General features: G+C 37.3%; 1 protein-coding gene across 1 annotated transcript in view; it reads right to left on the reverse strand.

The window, feature by feature from the left end:
- The window catches only part of DOCK5 (dedicator of cytokinesis 5), a gene marked incomplete in the record, with an annotated part of 3,482,443 nt that overhangs the window by 1,911,477 nt on the left and 1,553,181 nt on the right, over positions 1-17,785 (reverse strand).

Consider the following 17,785-nt stretch of genomic DNA (forward strand, 5'->3'; position numbering starts at 1 on the left):
CGTAAAAAGCAATTCTTTATTAAAACAGGAGAATAAGCGCTTTCGCGTGCATCCACAAAGGCACGCTTCTTCAGATTCAATAAATGTTAACTAAAACACATTCAATATATCTAAAGGCATTGATTAGATTAAATCCAAGTTGACCAATGCAGTTCAATTATCACTTATTCAATTAATTATTCCAGGGTGTAACTTAAAAACACTTAGTGCTACATTTCTTTTAAAGCCATCAGCTTCAAGTAATACAATATATGTCAAAATGTTTGTGAACTGTTAATAGCAAATATATAGTTAATAATTTAATGCATAACAGCCCTATATATTGTCAAATATAGTACTAAATATGTATGTTAATATCATAAAAATGATAAATATCTAACTTAGTAGTAGTTATATTAGAGCTTTGTAAAAATCAAAAAGACAATAAAACAACAAATATATACTTCAAAGTCCAATGCCAGTATTAGCTTATATAGACAAATGTTAAGAGCAATTCATAAATACAGTTTGTTCATGTATAGACTCTATCCTTAATTATGTATATAGATTCATATTAATTCTATATAGAGCCACCATAAAAATATACAATATAAAAAACTATACAATATAAAAAACTATCTTTGATTTCATTCAAATATGTATATATATCAATTATCATATTTCCTATTTATATGCACATATCAATATAAGTCTTGTCAAAAGCACTAATAGTCACAGGATGTTCTATATAATGGATATATTGTTATAAGTGTTATAAGCCTTCAGATTTCATATATCTAATATCAAAAGTTCATTACAAATGAAGTTCAAAGATGAAAAGTTTTTGACTAGTAAACAATCATGTCCTTGACTTTCATTTTCATATATATACATAATGCCTTGTTGACATAAGTCTGGTCAGGTAAAGCAACTATTAAGTGTTGTTAAATAGTTGTATATGTAGTTATGAATATTTTCATATGATCTAATGAAATACATACTAGTTAACAAAAGAAGAAGAAAAAAAAAATTAATTAATTTATTTATACCACCCATCAATCCAGTGTTTTTAAGAATCAACATCTTATTTATTATGTATGTTTTGTGGATATTATTTTTGATAAGGGCAGGTAGTATTGATGAATTTGAGATGTATATATTGGAGCTACAAAATACAACTAATTTTCTTAAATTTGATTTGAGATGTTCTGATAAACAAATTGATTTTCTTGAAATAACACTATTATGTAACAAGGGAAGGACTGATACAAAATACGCAAAGAATGTTCAAACTACTAGGTTTTTATATTATGATAGCATGCATCCTTAGCATGTATATGACAGTGTGACTAAAAGAGAGAGAGGGTAATATCTCATTTATCTGAAATTAGGAGGGAGGTTGATAGTAATGCATTACGCAAACACATTACTGCCATGAGGAAGGATCACATATTCAAATTTAGAGTCATATAGAAGGTGCAGATTACTTTAAGAGGTGGAGATCTGGCTAATAAAACTGAGGTAGCTGAATACAGATAGACTGAATACATCAGAGCAGATAAATCACCTGGACTTAATGTGAGAATTAGTATCAAAAACCTATTTTAAAATTTAAGAGAGGATTTTTCCGAGTTAAATATGTTATGATTAATGATTTAAACTAATTGTTTTTAGATGGTTAATTAATTATTGATCATGTGACTAATCTGAAGAAGCTGGCTATTGATATAAACTGAATAGGAGCAGAATTTGTATTGTGTTTTAGCATTAAAAAAAAGAGTTGATTCTAATTTGAAAGCTCTGTGTTTTATTGTTTAACTATGTTAAATAAATTTTAGCCAATTGAGTCCCCACCTGTTTTGTTTTTGATGTGAATTGTTTTTGGTGACTGGGACCCATTTGAACATCAGGAGAGTTGGTATCTTGTTATTCGTATTAGAGTTGACATGAGTTGGTAAAGTATCGACCATTATCTTGCTATTGGTTAATGGTATTAGTGTTATTGCCACTGACATTGATCCCAGAGCTTGAAGGACCAAGCAGGCTGAAATCTTGATACTGCAGATTACTTTTCTGACCTGTGATCTTACAGTTTGAACCCTTGAGGGAGGCAGTGAAGCTATCACTGACTGTGTTGGACAGTGCTCCTATGAATTCCAAATTATGAGTTGGCTCCAGTTGAGACTTGTTGTAGTTTATGGTTATCACCAGATGAGAACATATATCTAGAGAACCTAATCTCTTGCCCTTATTAACTGATGCCTGGTCAGGGCACTAATGAATCAGTCATCTAGATACGGAAACACCCAGAATCCTTGTAGTCTCAAGTGAGCTGCTACTACTGCCGTACATTTGGTGAACACATGGGGGCTGTGGTGAGACCAAAGGGCAGAACTTTGAATTGGTAATGACTGGCTCCCAGCCAGAAGGACAAGCACCCTCTGCATCGTCTGTTTATCTTTATGTAATAGCAAGCATCCTGAAGGTCTATCAAGCACATCCAGTCTTCTTTGCCCAAAAAAGGGAAAATGGACTCAACTGTGACCACCCGAAACTTGGTGCATCAAATTGACTTGTTTAAGTTGCTGAGATACAAAACTGGTCTCCAGTTCCCTGTCTTCTTTGGCACTAAAAAGAACAGCAAGTTCCAGAGTCTGTCTGTTCTGGAAGGACCTCTTGGATGACTCTTTTCTAGCAGCTTTTGTATCTGAATTGCTGCTTGTTCCCTCTGAGTAGGTGGAACATTGGGGTTCTTTCTTGAGATTGGAGGTGGAAGGAAAAAGGGTATTATATAACCTCTGGAAATAATCCTCAGCATCCAAGTATCTTTTATGTCTAGCCAGTCTCTCTGGTGCAGGGATAACCAACCCCCTTGATTTCCTCCAGAGGTGGACAATCGGGCCTCCTTTCAGAACTGGTAAGGTCTGTTGAAGAAAAACTCTGGACCCCTGGCTTTGTGGGCCTCCTCTGTTGTGAGAGCATCAACTATTGGAGTTCCCTCCTCTGCCCCTGGGGGGAGCTTCCTCAACATGTGCCCTGGAAAGGACCCTGGGATTTCTTGAACCACATCTTCTGACCACCCTACTGACTACTAGAAAAGGATCTGTGAGGAGTTGAAAAACATATGCCCATGACAGAGTCTTTCCATTCTTCTCACACCTGGATAATGCATCCCTCACTTTGGGGTCAAACAAAGAAGTGCCGTTAAAAAGAGGCACTGCAAAATCACATAAGCGCATCCAGGCATGTCTCCCAATGGAAATGCCTGAACCCGCTGTCCTTGAGGTTCCTTTGGCTATATGCGAAATTAGCCTTATGGAAGAATTTGAAATAGATTGCAGAGTAGGCAACTGAAGTCACAGATGATTGGACATCTTCAGAAACTGATCCTGACAGGGTATTTGAGGTCCCTAATCAATTCCCTCTGTAATCTTGTAAAATGTGGCAAATAATTCAGTAACCTTAAGGGGAAGGTTGATGAAGCACAGACACTCTTCCTAAGCCTGTCCATTGCCCTAGACTTCCTGTTAGGGGGATGAACAGCAGAACTCGCCTTGGTAAGTTCCTTACTGATGGCAGCCACCATGACCATGACATCAATGGGCACCACTTTACCCCAGAACTGCTTCTCCAGAGATAGTTGTCCAGTCTCCTAGGTATGTTTTCAACCGTCAAGTTCCTTCCATGGCCGCCGGGAGATTAACTCAATAAGCTTGTTGGCAGGCGGAGTAACCCAGGAGATAGATGGGCCAGGAACAAAGACTCCTCAGATGAAAGGTTGCTAGGCACCCAGTAACCTCTCTGTTTTAGGATTTCAAGTACATCTCCAAATGAGACATCTTCAGGAGGTAACCATGAGGACCCTTCACTTTCATCGAAGTCCGTATCTTCCATGACCCACTCCTCTGGGGAGTTCAAGTGCTTTCTCTTGCATGTCTTCTTCCTACGAACTCCTCTGTGGGATGCTCTGAGGAGGTATTGAAGAAATTGAGATAACTTGTTGGGAAGCCTGGGGGGGTCTTAGACAGACTGCCTCTGTGGTAAAGAGTGATGAAACTCCCAAGTGCAGAAACATCAAGGTAAAAGGCTGAAGATCTGAGGGGGTTGGATACATCCATTCTGCTGAGACAGACAAAACCTTTACTGCGAAGACAGATCGCCCCAGAGAAAGAGAAGATCTCAGATCTGAAAAGACAAACTTTTGGACCGCTGTCCTTTCCTGCCTGAAAGCAATCTCTCCGATCTGGAAGCAAGAGTCGAGTTATAAAGTGCTGAGGCTCCAAGGTGTAGGGATGACTCCAATAACTTCTGAATCAACTCCAACACCCTGGATCCGACACGGAAGTTTCTGCTCAGAGAGCTCTCTGGATACAGCTGAACTGGAGCACTCAGAGTAAGTTTAGAATCTGAGCCAGAAGGAACTGGTCGGCTTGGTTCCAGGGGCTCTGAGACAGATGAAGCAATCACAGGAGGAACTTGTAGTGGGGGTGTGGTCAAAGAACTGACATCCTGACTCAAAGGGGTAGGAGCCAGTAAGACACCCAACTGACTCTGCGCCGAGAGGATCTTCTACACCACTCTTTCCACATCTTCCTCCATCAAACTTCTGGAAGAATGAGTGGAAACAACAGAGGGGGACCTAGGTCAGTGATGCTCCAAAAAAGTGACGGCATATTCATAGATGGTGAGTATCTTGTTCTGCGTATGTGAACACTTGAACCAGTGGGACTGGAAGTAGTTGGATCTGATGCCCTTTTTGTTAGGTCCATCAATTTTTATTTTCGGATCCGAGGGCGAGGTTGGATCCATTCTGGCTCTTTTCTTTTATAGCTCTGAAACTGTGGAAGATATATAAAGTTTTGGAGAAGTTTTCAAATGTTTAGTTTTGGAAGGCTCATCACCAGATATAGCCTCTCCAAAGGCAGAAGGGAATAAGCCTTTTGCAGTAACTTCACTTTTCTATTCAACAAGTGCCCTGGGGTTGAATCCAAGGCAGATGGAACAATCTTCCTGAAGATGCAACGGTCCAAGACAATACACACACACATTGTGGACATCAGGCATGGGGAGTATGTGCCAACACTTGACACTTTTTTAAACCCAGCAGGCCCTTTACCAGGAGAGAAAGAAGAAGATATAGCAAAACTACCAGCAACGGTACTAAAAAGGGACTACAAGTGTAAAAAGAAAGTAAATACAATAGTAAAGAGGTATGCACTTTACAATAGTCCAAAAAAGGGAAAGAAGTACAAACAATAGTATTGTGAAAACTACTAACTGTACGATTAACTAAGATTTAGAAAGAACTAAGAATTTAAAAGAAATTAGAAAAATATCTAATGAAAAATGTAACACTTATCAGACAAATGTTCTAGAGCTATGGTCAACCAAGTCTTTCATGTAAAGTGGCAAATGAGATCTGAGATAACTTATGAGGTGCATTATGGGTAAGGGAGAAGCCCAATAGTTTTTTGGTTGCCATGAGCTTTAGCAACGGCTGAGTCATATCTGAACCCATTAGTTGAGGATACAATAAAAATTGACATCAGATCTACTGCTAGCTTCAAAAGCTTTTTAGCAACCATTTATTCTATGAATGAGCTTGGGAGATAACTACATATTCCAGAATTACTCCCTACTGAAATATTGGCAATCAAAATGCAGAGTGCCAACAAGCCAAAAAAAAAAAAAAAAAAAAAAAAAAAAAAAAAAAAAAAAAAAAAAAAGACTGAAAACACAAAAAGAGAGCAAGTTTTTAAGATTACTCTTATCCTTTAAAGTTCTTTTTTGCAGGGGCAAAGCCCCTGCACCTTCCCCAAACCTCAGACCTATATATATCAACTTCCAGATTGCCATACCTCAGAAAAAAGGGAATATGCCAGGAAAAGGCAGTCACAGAAATGGTATATACAAGGTGGTTTTTAGGTCATCCAGTCTGTGTTTTGGTACCCACTTTAGTAGGTCCCGACATTTCAAATGATTACCATACGGAACGCATCATCTGTGGAAAGCATGCTGAAATATGCATTTCATGCTTGTTTTCTTTTTTAAGTTGACTTCCATACACGCACTTCCCCCTTCATGACAAACTTCAGAATACCTTGTGTTTATTAATATACAACTACAACAAATTATTCTCCTTCATAAAATACCTCACTGTGGAACCTTATTTTTTTTTATTCATTTTACTAATGCCATCTTTATCTGCCTATTTATTAATATACAACTACAACAAATTATTCTCCTTCATAAAATACCTCACTGTGGAACCTTATTTTTTTTTATTCATTTTACTAATGCCATCTTTATCTGCCTAACATTCCTACAAAACTTCTATTGGTTTATTTTATAAATGTATAAAAGGCAGAACACAAAGACCTACACATTCTGAGGAAAATGTTAAGTACCTTTTCATTCATTACAGCTCCGTACTCTCACTTACTGCTATCCAATTCTCTTCCCTGACTTTCTCTGTAAATATAGCATAAGCCTATTTTCCCTCACTTGATATTGCAATTCCTATTTGTATTAGACTAACTTCCATTTAATTTTACTACAAACATTTCTCTAAATATGAAATGATTGTCATATACCTTGTATTGATTCTTAACCAATGCTTTTATATCACATCTGTTACAATTATTTAAACTGCAGAAGTTTTTGTTTTATTTTTATAGACTGTAAAATTATTGTTCTTAAAATGTTTTGTAAGAATTTGGAGCTTTTCTCCCCGGGCCTCCAATGAAAATGGGCTTCTACCCAGTTGGGACTTCCCCGGTAATAAAATATCAAATAAATAAAAAGATACCTGTACAGTCTTATATGGAAATGAACCTCTCCCACTGACAGAAGCCTTTTTGTTTCAGTAGTACCAAAGCATAATACAGCCGGACAACCCAATGAAAAAAAAAAAAAGTTTGAAGCAGTCATTATTTTGAACAAAAAAAATATATGGATTAAACTTGTACAGCATACATCTCAGCTTATACAGCTAGACCTGCCCTTAGCATCATAAATCCCTAATTTTTGGATGAGACATTATCTGCCCGATTGCTGTTCAGTCTGTCCACTTCCTTGCTTACATTTGTTCAGCTGCTGATCTTAGGCATAAGATAAAGTACCTTATTTTTCCTTTTTCACTCACCGGTTTCAATGCTCTGTGCACATTCTTTAGCTGTATATGGCCAAGTCTCATTTCAGTGTCATTGGCAACCACCCCTGAAATAATGAAATAAAATGTTCACCTTCCATGTTTTCAGGGAGACCACATATTCTGACATTAAATCTAAGACACTTATTCTCTACATCATCTGTGCTCAGCTCTTATAATGGTCCTGATTCTGAGTGATTCTTCTATTTACTTTCTTCAAAAAGATGACAGCATGAGCTTCTGGAAACATTGGGGCAAAATGAAGTATAGCAAAACTTTTAGGATTTCAGTGTTTCGAAGCTCTATGCTTGGCCCACTATACAATCCAATTTGCAGTCTCACATCATCTTCTGCCATTAAGCCCAGAGCAGCAGCCTCTTACTGCTTAAGTTCTGCTGCACCAATATTCTTAAAGAAATGGTTAACTGGCCATAATATACCCTACTCCTTCACCACTCAGTTACTAACCACTTAAAATCAAATGACAATTTCACTTTAGCTGCATAAATATGATGATTTCAAGGTGTCAGCGGGAGACATTAATAGGTGCTGTTCACAGGCTCACTGCCATACCAGAAATCCTAGCACTCCATTGTTTACTGAATCAAACAATAAGAAACATCACAGCCATTAGCTATCCTGAAGAGGTTTCATGGTCCTGCAACACAAAACAGCTCTATACATGGACAGAAAGCTTTTAAGGAGAGGGTCAAGCACCTTGAAAATGGGTCCTGATGAAATAACAGATTTTTATATACTTTGTTTTGCAAAGACAGAATGTGTCTAAAACGGTATAAAACACCATTATTTTATTAGTGAAGATAATCAGATGAAAGGGAAAAAGAAAAGGCCAACCTTTTACTGCTACTACTGTGCATGAAGCACTCAACTCCCATCAACTAAGCAAAGGCAAACACACTTAAGCACAACCTGATTCGTGGATATGGAAGTTCAGCTTTAACGGAAAGATGCAATATCAAGACCATCAAATGTAATATACTTCTAAAACAGCCAGAAGAGAGACAAGTTAATCAAGCCACAACATTTCTTTGTTCACGGATACTAAAAACCAGGGATAGTACAGTAAAAGGCTCAATCTTCTTTAAATCCTTTCTTGTAGCTGCCTGTATGCTTAATACCAGGAATGTACAACAGAACTTTACAACAGGAATGTCACAGAGTTAGGCCTGGGAAGTATCCAAGTTGGAAGAGGCACAGAACACTGCTTATAAGAAAGCAAAACTTTATGTAAGCTATAATACTTAAGAGTGGAGAATCTCACAGGCAGCCAACTATCTGAATAGCATATGATGGACATAGCTAGGCTACCATGGGTTTGATCTTTCTCTGTCTTTTACCACCACAGAATGAGGAAAAAAGGACAACGGGTCTGGGTGAGTGAAAGGTGGATGTGCTTGTGGTGTGCTGTTGCTCAAACAGTTTAATAGAGTCTTCTTCACTGTGGCAGCAAAAGTAGCATAGTTCTTCAGGGACTGAATGACACAATGTTTGAAAAAAAAAAAAACATACAAGAACGGGCAAATATCAAGTATGTGTGTTCACCTACTCTGTATTGGACCCCAAGTATTTGACTGAGTTTATTACAGCATAATTGCATACCATTTAGAAAACATTCAACTTTCTAAAACATTCACAGAATTTCCTACGAGTCTCCCTCATATCTACATAAAATACACAGTCTTGCCTCACATGTTACCACTTATTTCACCAACAATCCTCCCGTAAATTATTTTTAGCTGTATTACATTTGTTTCTATATATCAAATACAACTGTAAGTCAGTAATGACACATCTACTCAGTAACTTCAGTAATGACATTACAGTTTGATAACTGTTTATTGTTAACTGTTGAGCCTCCATTCAAATTCTTTACCTTAAGCGTTATCTAAACACTGCTTTTCCAAGTGCACATCACCTTTTTGTACACTAATGCTATCTTAACTTACTTAACGACTGTACAGATTAAACTATCTTGGACACTTCTGTCAACTTACAGGGTATTGCCAGGATTTTTAGAATTGTACATCAATGCTCAGACTGCTACTGCCCCCCCCCCCCCCCCCCCAATAAAAGACACATTTATTAACACCCAAAGCCTCTCTTGCAATCTCACACATACGGAGCTGCCATTTTTCTATGGTATGCACATAAACAAAAATTATTACACTAGAAGTATTTAGTTGAAATGTTAGCAATATAACAAGCAAACATTAGTCAGAACACAGTTATCCTATTCTTGCTGGTTCATTCCTGTTCAGTTAAAGCCAGGACATATGATGGTCTTGTGCTGGGCAACATTATGTATCCTCAAACATTAAGTTTTGGACCCTACGGCTTACAAGCCATTTGCCTACCACCAAGGTCTCAGCAATGCAAAATCTGATTTGTATTTGATTGCTATTTTCATACTATAAACACTACATAACACATCACTTACACTTCATTTATTTGATTACAATTAATAACCAAGAACCAGTCTTCAGCAGTGGTCAGGAAAGAAAAACTCCATTACATACCATCAACTTACACAGTAAAATCAGAATCAAAACTTATCAGAAGAGTATACACTTCAGGAAGTATAATCTTGGGACACAACAGAAAAAAAATCCACAGAAATTTAATATTTACAATGATGGCAAGATTTGTAAGTAAAGTTGAAATTACATGAATACAAGAATAAAGTTAATTCTCACAGCCACAAATGGTGATTCAAACTACTGTGAGAAGAAAAAGTATGTGGACAAACTTACCCACCAAGACAAGTTTCTGAATTTCTTTTGATTTATCAGAAAGGGTAACACAAACATTACTTTATTTTTAGTTCCTTTAGAATTCTGGTTGGAAGTGCCGTAATGACCATTATTTTTCCTTTTCAGACTCCAGTGGTTCTTTTAGTATGTCAGACATTCTGAAAGAACTATAAAGGAAGTGCAAGGATGTACAACAAAATCTAGACAACACAAACAGATGGCAAGGCTGCAGTAGCTGAAGAATATGCCCGGATTGCTGAAAGGAAGACTGTGATCTATGTCTGTCTATAAGAATAGTGAACTGAGTCCAGTGTTGTACACAACTACATAAAACCTGATCATCACTGTAATGGTTAATTCTGATTTGTGTGGCTAAACCCATGAAAATTACCAAAAAATAATACTGTGTTGGGACCAAAATTGTCAAGAGTGAATCATGCCTGAGTATAAATGGATGGATAAAGCTCTACTGATAATTTAGTATTTAGAATATTTCAGAAACTACAACTGTAGCTACTGTTAAATTTTTGTCACAAATTATTGTGGCAAATTTAACCTTGGGTAGGAAGAAAGAATTCAACACCATGTTCCTTCCATTTGTATTTAAAAAAGCTGCACTTCACCTTCATAGAATCTCTCAACAAGATGAACATCTGATACCAGAAGTCTCATACAGGGACGTCGGGAGGCATACGCACTGTACTGATTTCAGTACAACTTATTTAGAAGGGGGGGGGGGGGTAGCTTTTTAACTAAAAAAAAAAAAAAAAGCTTTGGCCCTTTAAGGATGCTTGCTGGGTGCGGTAGCTTTTTAACTAAAAAAAAAAGTGTTGGCTCTTTAAGAATGCTTGCTGTATGTTGTGGTGAAGGCGAATGGGAGCTGCATCATATCCGGCTGGCTGCAAGCAGGAAATTAGCTTGAATGGAGCAATCGTTAACAGATAGGAGTGCGAGCGGGAAACGGATCAGGAAAGTATGGAGCAATCAGGTAAGGAGAGTATGTGTGAAACTGTGTGTGTGTGACTCAGAAAGAAATCATAATCATCACTTAGGATGCTGATACTTTTGTCAGTTCCAGTGTTCTCTCTGATTTGGAAAAAAAAAAAAAAACTATTCCTTCCAACGATCTCACTTCCACCATACTGTGCTTTTGCTGATTTCACTTCATCCCAAAGGGATTTGGGGACGTAAGATGATACACCTGAAAGTTTCCTTGGATGCTAGCATGAATGGCCAATTCCCAATCTCAGGTGTATGTGTGTGATTAACAAGCAGTGAACAGTCAGTCGTTTAGCACATGAAATGCTTAACTCATTTCCTAGACCATGTGCTCTGTTTCTGCAGGAATAAGCATGCTGGAGGACTTTAGCATCATCGTTATTTGCAGAAACACATCATCTACACTCTCCCTCCACTAGCAATGATCTGGATTACTTTTGTAAGGCACTGTAAATTGCTCTAAAGAAGTGAGCACCTCTAAACACAAACCTTATCAAGAGGGAATGCATCAAACAAGTTATTGTAGGATTTTATAGACAGACCGCTTCTGGTTTATTACATTATCAGCTGCTCTATCATTAAGAGATGAGAGTAGGCTAGTTACAGGACATGTCTTTGGATCTTCCCTTAAAGATTGAGCTGCATTCAATAACCTGGAGAAGTTTTTTTACACATATGATTTGCTGAAGAGTAAGGAGTTTGGTAATGCTTATTGCTAATTTTTCTATGTAGTCTGTGTGCTAAACCAAGCACACACACACACACACACACACATATATAAAGACAGGAGGTTTGCAGGCAATGAACCAGCATGGGAACAGGGAGTAGTTTTGTCCCCACATAGAAGCAGAGTTATATTATTTCTTTTGGGTGCGGAGTACTTGTAATTTCTTCAGAATGTTGTGCATTCATGTCAGTGGCAATCACTTTTTATTCTTGATTTTCTGCTATTTAGGAGTATAAATTACTTAATCTAATGAGTCTTCTGGTTTATTCTGGAAAAAACGTGGGGTAGGCCTTTGTGACATGTTCTGATTTAGTACTGAAATCTTACCATGGAGCATAGAGATGTACTATTCCAGAATTTCATTAATCACAAGAAAATACATCATTCCTCTATCTTTCAAAATGATACCAGAGTTCCATCTGAATTATCCATTGAGCTATCTGCATTCTTACGATACAACTGGAGCAATGTAAGTGCATTTCACATTGCCTGAATGCTTACAAGCTCCTTGATTTTGATTTTTACAGTTCATAGCTCTGAGATAGCTGAGCATTGGAACCTTGTAGTTCTGGATACAGAGTGTTAGAATTCTACTGAACAGATCTATATCTGTAGGATTTGTCTTACAGTTCCTGCATTCTGGTGAAGAATATACATACAATTCTAGGCGGATGACCAGAAGTCATTTAGTGTCCTTTTTTTCTTTGTGAAATTGATGGAATAGTGAAACGTCCGCTGTTAGGTAATGCCCAGCTACCCATAAGTTCTGAGCACTGTGCTTAGGCAGCGCAGCATCATGTAGGTATATTCTTGTAGTTTTTCTTCCATATTTAGCACATTTTAAGTTTTTGCATGCCTAGCCCTTGCCTGCAGTTTGTGGTACAAGTTAAGAAGATGCAAATGGGCACCCTTGCCATCCTTATAAAACATGTAGCACCTGCACTGTTCCTCTTAGCAGTGGCCCAAACTAACCTTTCCCTGCTACCTGTCTTAGACAATGTGTATTAATACAGTCGCTGAGCATACCTTCCTCTTTCCCTTCCTCCATGGATAACGATGTAATACTGAAAGTGGTCTGATTTTCTCTTCCAACAGTTTTCAGTAATCTTTGTACAAATATAGCCCTTAAAAAACATCTATTTCAGCTGATTTGAAAAGAAATGTTTTGTTTTACACAGCAGTTGCAGTTGATATACCCTGTATTGTGAAGCAGCTGAGAAAAGTTTGATTTACCTAATAGTGTAGCTTAACTGATCAAAGTAAATTACATTAACTATCGTAAGACATACTCACATGGGTTTCCTCCGGCTGCTGCGGTTTCCTCCCACATTCCAAAGACATGCAGTAGGTGGAATGGACACTCTAAATTGGCCGTAGGTGAGAGTGTGTCTGTGTGAGTGAGGGGTATGAATGAACTACAGTGGCAGGACTAGCGGTGTAAACCTTGGCTTGAGATGATTGTCACTGCTGAAGTGACACCCTGACCCCATGTACAAAATGGGATAAGGGGTTGAGGATGGATGGATGGATCATAACACATACACCATTTGTCTGTTGGTTTAATTTAAAATTAAGCAAATGAACAGGATGTTTAGCGTTTGAGAAACTTAGCCGCTAACATAAAGTATATTATAAATAATTGAAATACATTGTTTATAAAGATCTGACTCATGTCCTCGGATCACTTTTGAGAGTCCTGGAATAGGCAGGCATCACATTTTTCATTTTTTCTTTCATGATTTACTTTGGGAAAAATACCTTCATTCTTCATGCAGGTGATGGTGTACACTGTTTAAACTAATATAACTAACTCTATAAGGTCACAAAATTTTAAAATGAATTAGAAAAAATGTGATATGTTCACCTGATTAAATAGACGGTCCATGACACCGTTAAGGAGATTAGCCCAATTTCCCAGAGCATTGTCTAGTTGAGTGTCTTACTTGGAATAGACTAGTAGAAGCTGAGGGAATAAAACTCTGGACTATGGGGAGCAGGTCATTAACAGTTTATCATCTATGCTAACTGCCATCCTTAGACAGTTTAAGCAAGAAAAAGACGACTTCATGAAATTTGAGCTCATGACCTCTGGTTTATGAAGCCTTGTGCTCTAATCTCCAAAATACCAAGTCATATAAGACTTGCTTAAAAGTCAGTCTAGGACATAAATTGTTATTTTATTTGTTTGTTTGACTGATTATTGATTGGGATAATCCCACTAGGCCAGCGGCCTACTTTCAGAGTGAAGACCTGTTCATGGTACTCACACTGACTAAGGGAAAATTTGGTCAGGGCACCAAGGAAATAATACTCCTTTCAGAAAGTATTGCGACATCTTTTACATCCACTTTAGTAACAACCATCTCAGGCAGATGGGACCTCATAGCTTGTAACTTGAAAGCTGTATATTATTTGTGCAAGAAATTATGCTGCTGTCTGTAAAGCTTAAGAGAGTCAGGGACATAAACAGATATTGTTTAATAGTTGTTTGTAACTGTATGTGGCATATCATTTGTGTAAGAAGTTATGGTGCTGTCTGTACAGCTTAAGAGAGTTAGGGCATAAAGAGATGTTTTATAGTTGGTTACTTTACATTGCATATGATTTCTGCAAGACATTGTGTAGCTGTCTATGCAACTTAAGGTGCACAGCTGTGGTATCATAAGTTGTATTGCTTTAAGCTGTGTGATGGTAGTTCTAGAATTTATGAAGTGTGTATGTGTGTGTGTGTGTGTGAAATGCCTCCACATAACACAACAGGTGTTTAGGTTCAAACCCTGTACCTTTGCTTCAGGGTAAGAAGAGCCTAAAGTCCCTAACCACCACCATTTCTGAACTTTGTTCAGATTTTTATTTCTAACAGTTGTGAGCTATGGTGAGAACTGAAGTTGTATTCCCCAGTTGTCGTGAGAAGTGAGAACTGAAGTTGTATTCCCCAGTTGTGGTGAGAAGTGAGAACTGAAGTTGTATTCCCCCATTATTATTTTTGTTGTTTGTCCAGGTTTTTTGTACTATAGTGTGAAGTGAGAACTGAATTTGTATTCCCTCATTACTGGCTTTGTTTGTCCAGGTTTTTTGTGCTAAGAGGTTGAAAGCTATCTAATAGCCATTAAGTTTCAGTCTTCTTATTTTTCAAACTGTTGATTTAGCATAGTGGTATGTTGCACTGACTGTAGTGCATATGGTTCTGGGTTCGAGACATCCATGGTGGTAACACTGCATTTTATTCTAGCAACTTTCCAAAATTATACAAGCAATGTTTAAAATGTGTCCCTGGTTTTTGGGCTTTTGTCCCCCCCCCCCAATAAATGTTGACTTTTTCCAGATTTCTTGTGCTGCAAAGTTCAGAGATACAGCTGAATGTCAAGTACATTTTACAAGGAGCTGAGAGCTGTAGGGGAACTAAAGTTTAGTGCTGCTTATGCTGAGTTTGCTTATACTGTTAATAGCACAACAGGTAGGGTACTTGCTTTTGATGCAGAAGGCTGTGGGTTCTTCTCCCACAGTAGGTAGTTGCATTGCTGATACTGTACTGTGTTGTGTTGTAAAGGAGGGTGGATGCTCTAGTCCTTTTTGGCGAAGATATCTAGTAGTAACTATGAACCTGTTATCAGTTTGCCATCCATTCCCTATTGCAATATTATAGCGTATCACTTTTTTTAATGCAACATAGGCAATTTATTCCTCAAGGGCAACGGGCACTTAATTTGTAGATCAAACAATGAAATATAAAATTTTTGCTAGCAGCAACCTCTTCATTAGTTACAGATTTCTTTAATGTGGAATTGTGTAGATGGCTTTTACTAGTTCAGAGATTGTGCATATTTAATGATACTGGTGGACTGTAGAAGTTTGAGTAAACTTTTATGATGGAAATGTTCTGAATTGGGCTGTTTTGTCATTATTGGTGCATGCATTTTGTTTCATTGTTTACTGGAAAAATGTTCAAAACAATAAATTTAAAATGCTCTCTAACAACTATACTGTATTGTACAAGGAATATAATTTAATACAATCAGAAAGGTGCATCAAAGCGCACGTATATGTTCCATGTGCAAGGGGCCTATGATTTGAAAACAGCACAAAGTTAATCTTCATCTGCCACTGGCAAAATGTATTTTCTTTGAATCTGGGTTTCAATGCTGTTTCAATGAATGTAAACTCACAAAGAAGTTTTAATGCTAAATCTAGTTTCATTGTGAGACTGCATTGCTTTGTTTAGCAGATATTTATTGGTGTTCGTGCTGTAAAATGCAAAATAAAAGTTTTCTGGTAAATCATTTAGGAATTAAGTCACTAAATAATGACAGACATTAAGTTTCAGACGTCATAACCTTCAGAAAAATGCATGCTAAAGCAAGACCTGTTATTCTATCAACTGTCTTAAGTTAATACAAGATCAATTTTTAGTACTGTTTGTATGTTCCCCCAATATATTTGGCCTTGTCCAGATTTCCTGCATTAAGAGGTTGAGAGGTACGTGCAAATCGCTTTATAGAATTAGGAATATCCAAACCTCTCAACTGTTCCCAATTTTGGCTCAAAATGTTGCTCCCCCCTAATAATCCCTCCGCAAAATAGCAATTTTGGAAGAAAACGTGGAGGCTTTACAATTATAAATAACTAATGATCAGAGTTATACATTACTTTTATTTCAGAAATGCATGTAGATTCTCTAATTTTGTCAGCTGCTCAAGTTAACAGTGCTCATATTAAAATGGTGTCCCTTCTTTGACAGGTTCCCAGTTGTACTGTCTGGCAATTTTATATTTTTGCATAACATTTTTGGTCCGTTTTTCATAAAATTGCGGTTTTCTGGCAAATTAGTGGCAAATCATTAAAGACTGAAGTTAGAAAATAATGGCAGACATTTGAGTTTCAGATTTCATACCCTTCAGAAAATTCGTACTAATGCAAAACCTACTACTATTCTATTATCTTTCTAAATTTATAAGGGCAATATTTAAAAAAAGTCTTTATTTTTGGGCCTTTGCCTCAGTTTTATTTATGGGTTTGTTGCTCTAAGAGTTTGTGAGGTATGTGTGTGCGTGTGTGTGTGTGTGGTAGGTAGCATACCTCTCAACTGTCCGAATTTTGCAGAATGTCCAGATTTTTGCCCCATATTTTTTGTCTGTTCCTCATAAATTTTGTGATTTTCTAGAAAATCACTGAAGGCTGAAGTTGCTAAATAATGACACATTTGAGTTTCAGACTTCATGTCCTTTAGAAAAATTCATACTAGCACAAATCCTGTTATTCTAGCAACTTTCTCATACTAGCACAAATCCTGTTACTCTAGCAACTTTCTAAGTTCACGAGAGCATTATTTAATATCTGTCCCTGTTTATTTTAGGCTTTGTCCATATTTCTTGCACTAAGAGGTAGGTGGGGTGTGTGTGTAAATGAAAACACCCTAGTTAGGGGTAGCAGGTGGTTAGTAATTTACTCAAGCTCAAAACCTGTACCTTAGTTACAGAAAACAAAAGCATGGATCCTCTACCCAACTACCATGCTGCATTTTTCAAAGAACTGACTTTCAGGTTCATTTTCAATTCAAGGAACAGAGTTTGAGTGAATCTATATTATATTACTGAAGAGGCATTACAGCGAAAGCCTCTTCATCGATACTAAAAGAGCGAACCGTGAATTACGAGAATGGCCGTAGCTTGGCTGGGGAGGGGGGTAGCAGTTTGAGAGCTGCGAGTACAAATTTGAAATTCCTAGCTACACCCCTGGTCTCATGTAAATATCGATGTCACATTTGCATATAGGGTTTTTTTTTTTTAGAAATTGTCTTTTCATATAAAACTAAATATCTGATGCAAAAAAAGACTGTATCCTGCAGGGTAAATGCTCTGATTGAAGGAAAAAGAATCAAACCACCACTGTCAATCCCATTGATGGCAAGGTGTGCAAATCTTAAAGATGGAAAATAAACTGGAAAACAAATCACTAATTTATACTTCATGCTGTTTCAACACAGAAAGATGAACCCCCACTGTAGGTACTACTGTGATGTTCTCTAAGAAGTATAAAGCCACATGGGTAATTTTGTGAAATCAGTGAAGGAAAAGACTGCAGTAAAAGATGAAATCACAAACATTTACTACTTGCAGATGCTGTGTGGCAAACAAAAGGATGTACAATGTAATGGCTACA

The sequence above is a fragment of the Protopterus annectens genome, chromosome 9.part0 (assembly GCF_019279795.1).
Source record: "Protopterus annectens isolate FY-2018-M chromosome 9.part0, PAN1.0, whole genome shotgun sequence".
Taxonomy (NCBI): domain Eukaryota; kingdom Metazoa; phylum Chordata; order Ceratodontiformes; family Protopteridae; genus Protopterus; species Protopterus annectens.